Source organism: Larimichthys crocea, chromosome XV (assembly GCF_000972845.2).
Source record: "Larimichthys crocea isolate SSNF chromosome XV, L_crocea_2.0, whole genome shotgun sequence".
Taxonomy (NCBI): Eukaryota; Metazoa; Chordata; class Actinopteri; family Sciaenidae; genus Larimichthys; species Larimichthys crocea.
Window position 1 is genome coordinate 5,264,001 of NC_040025.1, and position 8,823 is coordinate 5,272,823.

The window sequence follows — 8,823 nt, forward strand, 5'->3', positions numbered from 1 at the left end:
TGCTCTGTTGAAGCTACTTCAATTAACTTACATTTAATTTAAAAGCCTTTGGAAGAAGCTGTTCTTCTTTTATTTATGAAAAAAATGTCTTTAAGAGAATTAGAAGTGCAGGCCTACAGCAAGTCCAATACTCTTGTCTTCTTTGACATGCAAATGTCACTAAACATCTACATGTGTCTATATTACAAGTGACCTTGCAAAAATAATGATGGTGAAAAATGGAGGGCAAACGGCTGACGTCACCCACAGGTTTCTGAAGAGCTGTTTTGAAGCTCAAAATCTCTGGTACAGATCGACTCTGGCTGCCACCATGTTGGCAGTCCTGCCTTTTCCACCTCCTGCCTAATCTAAAGATTGGCAAAGACATGGATCATGGACCAAAGGCTGACTTGTTTGCCAGAACTTGGCTTCCACTAAATTGGCTTCAATTCACAGCCATGGAGGTTGGGATTAGCCTGTGATTCGGATGCAGTCCAAAACTGAATGGGTTCTTCCTTGGCCTAGAGTACATGCTATGCTTGGCCAGTAGTTCTTCTTTAATCCTGCTGACAGACAAACAGCACAATAACCTCCCTGGCAGAGGAAATGGTTACCCACTTACATGGTACTGGTAGTATGTTGGGCTATAATTCTATGCAATGCCTGCAAGCTTACTGTCCAGGTTGTGCAGATATGACACCATATGACAATATGGTAAAATCTCTCGATCTTGCATTTCTAGATGCAAAACTCAAAATTCCATTATCCATTTTCAGAAAAAAACAAGCACAAATAACTCTATTAGATGTGTCTGCAAACAAATTTGAGTGGCAAATCAGTGGCAAATATTCTTCTCTTGGTCTAATCCAAAAATAAGAATATATTGTGAGGCAAACGGTGTCAGTTAGCTCAGTTGGTAGAGCAGCCGCCCCATGTATAAAGGCTCAGTCCTTGCTGCAGCAGCCCAGGGTTTGAATCTAACCTGTGGCCCTTTGCTGCATCATTCCCCGTCTCTCTCTCCCGACATTCCTGTCACTTTTCAGCTGTCTCTATCAAAATAAAAGCTTGAAAAGGCCAAATCTCTATATATTGTGAGACAAACAGGATAATTTCTAGACGTCAGTATTCATCAGAAAGAATCAGTTCTTCTCAGAAAAAAAAAGTCAAAGCAGTCGTAAATTACTTTAAATCACCTCGAAGCAACTTTTATTAAAATTATACATCAAAGCACCATTTAGGAAAAGAGTTCCCTACTTTTCAACACAGACATACAGTATTATGCTTAGAGCTCTGAAAATAACACTTACAACATGTACCAAGACCAAATTAAGGTTCTCATGGCTCTTATGGATAAGAAGGTCTACTCCAATAGATGTAGGAAACCCTGAAGAAACATATGATCTGAAATCTACATAATAACAGTCCAAAGTAAACTATTAACTATCTACAAGTCAACAATTCAACCATCTGCTTGATTTGATCAAACTAGACCACCCAAACATCTTCAGTTAAAGGGATTTCATTTAACCATAGTGTCAAACAAGGAAACAACTTCCTAATCCGTTACATACTGTGGAGCCAAAGGAAAATCTCATAATACTGTCTGGAGATTTACTTCAGTCATCATACAGTATGCATGATTATCATTAAACATAATTCTCCCTTCAGGTTTGCAGACAGAGGGTTAAATCTGGCAGTGTGAGAGGCACTGTAGATTTTTACTGCTATTGACCGAGACCTCAAATAATGCACACCTAATACCACCTACTGCTGGGCGTACTTAGCCTTTGTTCCACACCACCTATGTACACACAGACACAAAAAAGTGTCTATGTTCTTTCCTGTTCAACAGTACAGTTTGTTCTTTTGCCTATTTCATGTCTTCTTATTCAACCCAACAATACTCAGAAATCAGTGATGTTGTTGAGCGTGCTTAGCAATTTACTACAGATATTTTACTATTCTATTCTTCAACTAAATTCAGAAAGACACACCCGCTGACAAAAAGATCCCGCAAGGGCATGACCAGACAGTAGCCGGTGAGGAGAGCCTTCAAGGTGATTAAATCCAGTGCAGACACACACAAACCGATACAATCACCACATTCATGTTTGGGCTAGACAGGTAGAGAATAAGCAGGTGACAGGTGGAGGTGAACAGGCCAACACTGAGTTTGTGGCTCAGCTTTAAGTCCTGTGGGGATGGTCAGTCAAGTGCTGCGAAAATCATTTCAGAAAGCGAAGGTGTAACATTGGTATTTGCCACCGCTTATGTCATCATACATTTTATATGTGGGTTTTCAGTATTTAGAAAAGAAAGAACTTGTTGGAAACCAGTAAAATTACTGTCTAAAGATATATTGTATGTGGTACTTGCTCTTTTTTTTACAGGTTACATGTGTATTACACATGTATTTGTTATAATAATAATTAGTTGAAAAAGGTTTTGAATAAAATATTTAATTTCCGACAAATTCTGTAAATAGAGCCCCCTAAATCTGACACACTGGACCTGTAAGTTATGTAAGCATATATGAAATTCCTGCTGTTTAACCATGACAATATACCAGACACTAGATGCATGCCTGATGTTAGATTTACAATGTATTCAATGTGTTATCCTTGTTGTCTTTATCCTAAATTATTATAAACTACAATTGTTTTTGTTTGAGGCAGCTGGCTGTGTAGCCGGCTATGTTCCATTCGAGGTTTGTACAGTCTAAATGCTAAGGGAGAAACAGAAAAGGACGTAGTCTCATGAGTGATCTTAAAAGCTGACAGGCAATCAGGGCTTGAAGACGTTTCCTGCTTATGTAAAGATTGGGCAGGATATTTATCTGACTTTTTCATTAACACATAAAAGGAAATTACATTTCCTGACAATCTGTGATGAGATTCTCAAGCCATGAGCCATTTCCAGTGTGTTTGAAGAGGACACGCCTATTAGGGCTGGGACGATATGCTTTTCTCCCGATTCGATTCTTTTACAATTTTTTTGGGTGCCGATTTGATTTAAATTGCGATTCTTCAATATTGCTGATTTTTGGAAAAAAAACAAAAAACATTTTAAACACCAAACCATGTGAAAGAGTTGAATGATGATGATGTCTACAGACTATATCAGGAGCCATATTTCCAAAAAAAATGCACATCACATGTGAGTCTGTTTTTAAGATTTATTTAGCAGCAATATATGTGAACCATTTTAACTGCTACATTTGATCTTACGCTCTCTTTTCAAAAGCCTGGACTGCAATTAAAAGAGGTAAAAAGGTATAAAGTATAAAAAATCTATACTTTTCTGAGGGTTATCCTTTACACATATGAACCTTTCTAACAGAATGACTTAAAAGTATAGACTTTCTGATGTAAACGGCTACATTTATCTGCACACAACACAAATAGGAGCCTTTAAATGAACATATCGCATAATAAAGTGAACTTAAACTCTCTTTTTAAAGTCTTTTTTGCCAGGAGGACAGTAACGTTTGTCGTGTGTCCGCAGTACGCGGTGTGCATTACAGAGTTTACAAATAGCTTTCTACATGACCAGTTCTGCTTTTCCCTTCAACGCAAAAAATCCAAAATGTGCCCACACTTTCGACTTAAAATGTGCTAGTGGAGGTTTTATCTTATCATTTTTGCAAGTTGTCCACCATTCTTTGCTTTCTGTTTAGGTCACGTCACCTTACTAGGTAGTCGAAGTAAAATATTTCGCCCTCCGCTGGAGAAAAGCAGTAACTTTTTCCCACCTAGGCTTATAAATATAAACTAAAATGAAGCATTTGAAGCATTTGGGAAAAAAATCAATTTTTGAATAAAAAAATCTATTTAAAAATCCTAAAACAAAAAATCGCGATACTTATGTGAAGCGATTTGTTTCTCCCACCCCTAACACCTATAGAGATAGGACTTTGCATTGGGCAATTTTTCAGGGAAAGGAGATGTTAATGTTAATGTTCTTCAACACTTGGGCTTATAAACAGAACTTTATGTATATGGTATCTGTAGATTCAGGAGAAACTAGGCTATCATAAGCATTCATGTAAGGTGCTTATAAAGGAAGAATGAAAATCTACAATACACTAAAGAATTTCAAAAACAAAAAGTTGATTTTTGTCATTTTTTACTCGGAATCACACCTCAAATGAATGAAAATATTATTTTTCAATCCCTTTGCCTGAAACCAACCAAATATGTGAAGAACAATAAAATAATGCCCTTTCAATAAAAAAAGGTCCCATGTGTTTTTGCCACATTTTCCTAAGGCATGCCGCTTAGCAAAGACCCTCCAGAAAGTTGAGGGGATCATCCAACAGAAATAGTATTTATGAAGTTATTCTGTCACTTTGGAGTCACTACGGGCCTTCACTCGATATATGAAAGAGAGAGACACAGAGACTGCTGACGTTGTTGACACTCAGGAAGTCAGACAGGCAGCAGTAATCAGTCCTTCTTATCAGTGCTGCAAACAAGGGGCTGGTTTATATCGGGGGACATGATGAGTGTCTGCAGAGGCCCTGAGGCTCACATATCAAAGACACACTGATGGAGCGCAAGGTGGCCGACATGATCTATAGATTATCCAAGCACAGAGGCAAGCATGCCACATTACACTAAAGCACATCCACTCATGTACACACACACACACACTCTATCCTGACATACTCGCAGCCCAAATCAATAATGAGATTATATTTATTATTCTTAAACCAATAACTGTCTTACAGCTACACAAGAAAGTTGAGCGTCCCCGCTCGCTGCAGTGCTTCTGTCAGGAGTTGTAGGGTGCACATCTGTCCTGCTAACTGACACAGAACCACACAGATGAAATGTATTTATGGAAATGACTCCTAAAAATTATTCCCTGACTTATACATGTGTGTTTTGGCAAAGTACTGAATTTAAATGTGGGTGGGTACAATTGGCAGTTGCAGCCATATTTTTGGTCAATGGTTTTAAATTTTTCGACGGTGAGATAATATTTATTTGTCTTAAACAAGCTAAATATTTTGGTCGATCTACTGTCAAGTGATGGAAAGCAGCCACCGACAAAGTGTCCCTCTCTTTCACATGGCCAGTTAGTGGAGGTCTGAGCGACTCGTGGATCCTCTTAACCCTTCAGGTTAGAGTTGATCTCAGCAGTAGGGCAAGAGGCCAGGTCCTTGAGCTGATTAAAACTAGACTAAGCCTACAAGGTCCATGGGAACATGCACCTCCCAACACACACACACACATTCAAATACCATGACAAGCCGGTGAAAAGAAACAAATAGCAGTACCACATTTTTGAGTTTAAGGAAGAAAAAGCATCCTCCTTAAGCTTAAAGCTTTACCTGAAAAACACCAATAAAGAGAACATGCTTCTCGAAGGTTACACGGTGTGAGTGCTGGAGAAACAACACACCACCGTGTCAGTGATGCTGGCTGTTCTGACCTGCAGCCAAAGATCTGAATATCATTCAAATAGTGAATCTGAGCCGTGCACGCCATTAATCTGTGCTGCTGGTTAATCTGGAAGGAATGTTTGCAACAGTGTCAGAAATCAGCCTCCCAGCCATGAGTGACCCACCGGTGTCAGTGAGAGAGCAGGTCCACACACACACACACACACACTGCAAACCATCAAGTTGGTAACTTTTAATCTTCACTGCGAATCGGAGACAACTTTTGATTTATAACTTTTTCTTTGATTTGATTCTACAAACACCTTTTAAGTAAAAAATAACAATAATAATAACTTGTTGTGACGGATATGTTTTTTTCCACAAAGCTCCCTCATTGCAGAATATGAATATGCAAACATTTTCCATTTCCAAAGATTAATAACAGCACTGTACCGATGTGATAAAGCCTATTCTCAGTGTGCATTATAGTATACACTCAGTTGTGTATGGTGCATGTTGTGTCATGACTGGCTTCCAGACTGGTTCAACTTTGATTTAAGGTGAGCACAGAAACAGCTGAATGAAAAGCCTTCTGATGTGGTACACACACACACACACACACACACACACACACACACACACACACACTGCACATCACTGCCAAAGGAGGTAACAATAAGACATCTCTGATCAGAGAGAGGGGGCTTCAGGTTGCACTTGACATGTTGCCTGTGTTGTTCCAGGCTCTCTAACACAAACACACACGTCCCTGGAGACTCGGTAGGAAGTGCTCACAGGGACACTTGCCACAAGCTACAATTAATGTCTGGCCACCCAACCTGCAACCTGCAGGACAGTTAAAACAACAGCTGACTTGTATCCAAATCCACCTGCTGCTGTTTAACTAATGATATACACATCTTATTACCACTATGAATTATATATTTTTTCTCTTTAACGGAGCTAAAAGGTGTTCCGCTAACGTTACATCCCGAAGATAAATTACCCAAGCTTTAAAAAACACTACAAAGGGCGCCAAAGCTTAAAACTCACATTTTAAAGTCCTGTTAAAAGTATTACGGTAATACCTTTAAGGAATATAAGGAGTGAGGTTAATATTCAGCAGGGCAGAAGCATACATTCACTTCCCCTTGTAGGTATATTACGGTAATATACTCTACTGTAACGTTACAATACTGATTTGTATTACTGAGGTGTGGTCTCGAGACAAATGTTCGCAAAGACGGAAGATGGAGCGCTCACCTGCTCGGTAGTTTTTCTGCGACTCCTCTCTCTATCTATCTATCTCTCTCTCTCTCTCTCTCTCTCTCTTTCACACACACACTCAGAAACTTTCTCTCTTTCGCTTTCTCTCTCTCTCTCTGTCTTTCTATCCCATACACACTTGTGCACCGCCTGTGTGAGCTCGGTCTCCGGTCTGCAGCGGTACAGTAGAAGGGTTCGGACCGGCGGGATGAGGAGGTGGAGCCCGAAGTGTCAACAAGTTAACGCTCCTGTCCCGCGGAGAACAAGAGCAGGACAGGTAGGCCCCTTTACACAGTGCTGGACCCCACCCATTCATATCAGGCCAAGCCCACTCTTCAAGGTAAATATTACTCACATATTCCTCTATGCTGAAAAGTGCTGAATGTTGGAGACCACCAACATGAATGTTAGTGTCAGTGAACGCAACCTTGACTGTCAATTGAAGGTAAGCCTCCAAACAAAAGAAGTTATTAAAAAAGAAAAAAAAGAAAAGTTATATTTTAAATAGAGAAAAGCCAATGCCTCATGAAACTTTCTCATTGAGTAATCCCATCACGTTTTACTCTTCACTAAGTTAAAAGAAAGTTACAGGTTTTTGTTGTGTTCTGTTCACATTTCTAAGGAAGTCACAACAGGGAGTCGGGGTACACAAGGACACTGGAACTGAAGCAGCTGAATGGAATAAAGCCGTCAGTCATTTTATTATTTAATTATTTACTGCCTACTTATACACCAACATTATTGACTCCCCTATAGAACTACACATAGCCGTGTTATACTTACATCGCCAATAAAAACATAATTTAAGTTTTTGGCAGACTTCATTTCATTAGTTTTGAGAAAGTTAAACCTCTCAGTAATGCCATGTATGAGGAATAATTTACATCATCTATGCCATGTAGAAAATTGCTCAAAGCCCAACATAGAAAAATGACAGGAGCTGCAGCTGATCCATAGATTAAACAGCATACTTAAACCATAACTCATATTTATTTAAGTTGTGTCATGGTCCCTTCACACAAGGCCCCACTTTGCTTTTTTGTTTTAAGGCCTATCATGCATAACATTGAAAATAAAAAGTTGTAAGTTTATCTTAATCTTAATTGTTTGAGGATTTTTTGTTTTTACCTGTTTGTAGTGAGGCTATGAGGTTGTTTGTGATTTTTAATAACCCGTGTTGGTCCTCCTACCATTTGAAAGTGGTAGTACAGAATATATAATACTGTTACAGTCTCGTAGCTTGCAGGGATAGTGGCGTAACTCATCACTGACAGGATTTCTACCATGGGAATTATCAAGAGATGATGACAATCTCCATCACCAAGCTCATTATGTGGTGCCAGCCAAGTCAACTGATGCATATCATATATCCCCAACCAGCGGTCGGATAATAATAGGATGGTCTCCTTTGCAAGGGGGTTGATGTATGCATGTTTGTGTTGAGGTCTGATGTGATCTTTGGGCTTGTGACCAGTACAGTAAGCTGTTAATGAAATGGATGTTTCGCAGAGAACATGTTGTGTGAAGATGAAAGAAGAAACACCAGCAATGTGTTCACAGTGGTAGTGAGTTGTTGGAGGGAGAAAAAGTGACAGAGGCCTGGCTGTAATCCACACTGTTAGGAGTCAGTGCAGGTTGTGCAAGGTGAAGCCCAGGAATGGCTGGAATCCAGTACTATCAGCAATTCTGCAAAGCAGTATCATCATGTAATATTAACATTCAAATATTCTGTAGGTGGTTATCAAATATAGTACAGTGCTGTATACACAAGTACCAAGGACAGTAAAAGAAGTCTGAAACAAACAGAAGTGAAGAAATTAAAGCAACATTTAACTTTTCTATCACAAAATAACTTTGAAATCATGTTGATGCTACACTGACTCTTAATCTTAATCTGTCCGATTAGGAAGAGGAGGTTTTCAGTCCGGCACCCCAACTCTTGGTGATTTACAAAGGTTCTTAAAAAAAACTAGCTGCTGTTAGCTAGTTAGCTCCACTCAGTTAGCCATTCTGCCCAGGACTGGGTGTTTAGAGCACCAAGGGTGTGTTTGTGTTTATAGGCTAGCACAGGAGCTTGGGACTGCCTTTGGTGGGTATATAGTACAGTCGTCCCTCGCTATAACGCGGTTCACTTTTCGCGGACTCGCTGTTTTGCGGATTTTTTGTGTGTAATTTTGCATGCTTTTCACAGC

General features: G+C 39.4%; 1 protein-coding gene across 1 annotated transcript in view; it reads right to left on the reverse strand.

Moving 5' to 3' along the window:
* lamb2l (laminin, beta 2-like) overlaps positions 1 to 6,891 on the reverse strand; it is a 53,056-nt gene extending 46,165 nt beyond the window's left edge. The window contains exon 1 of the mRNA XM_019253238.2: positions 6,629 to 6,891. The gene's annotated coding sequence lies outside the window, so the exon portion shown is untranslated. The remainder of the gene's footprint in view (positions 1 to 6,628) is intronic.
* Positions 6,892 to 8,823: the final 1,932 nt, after the last annotated feature.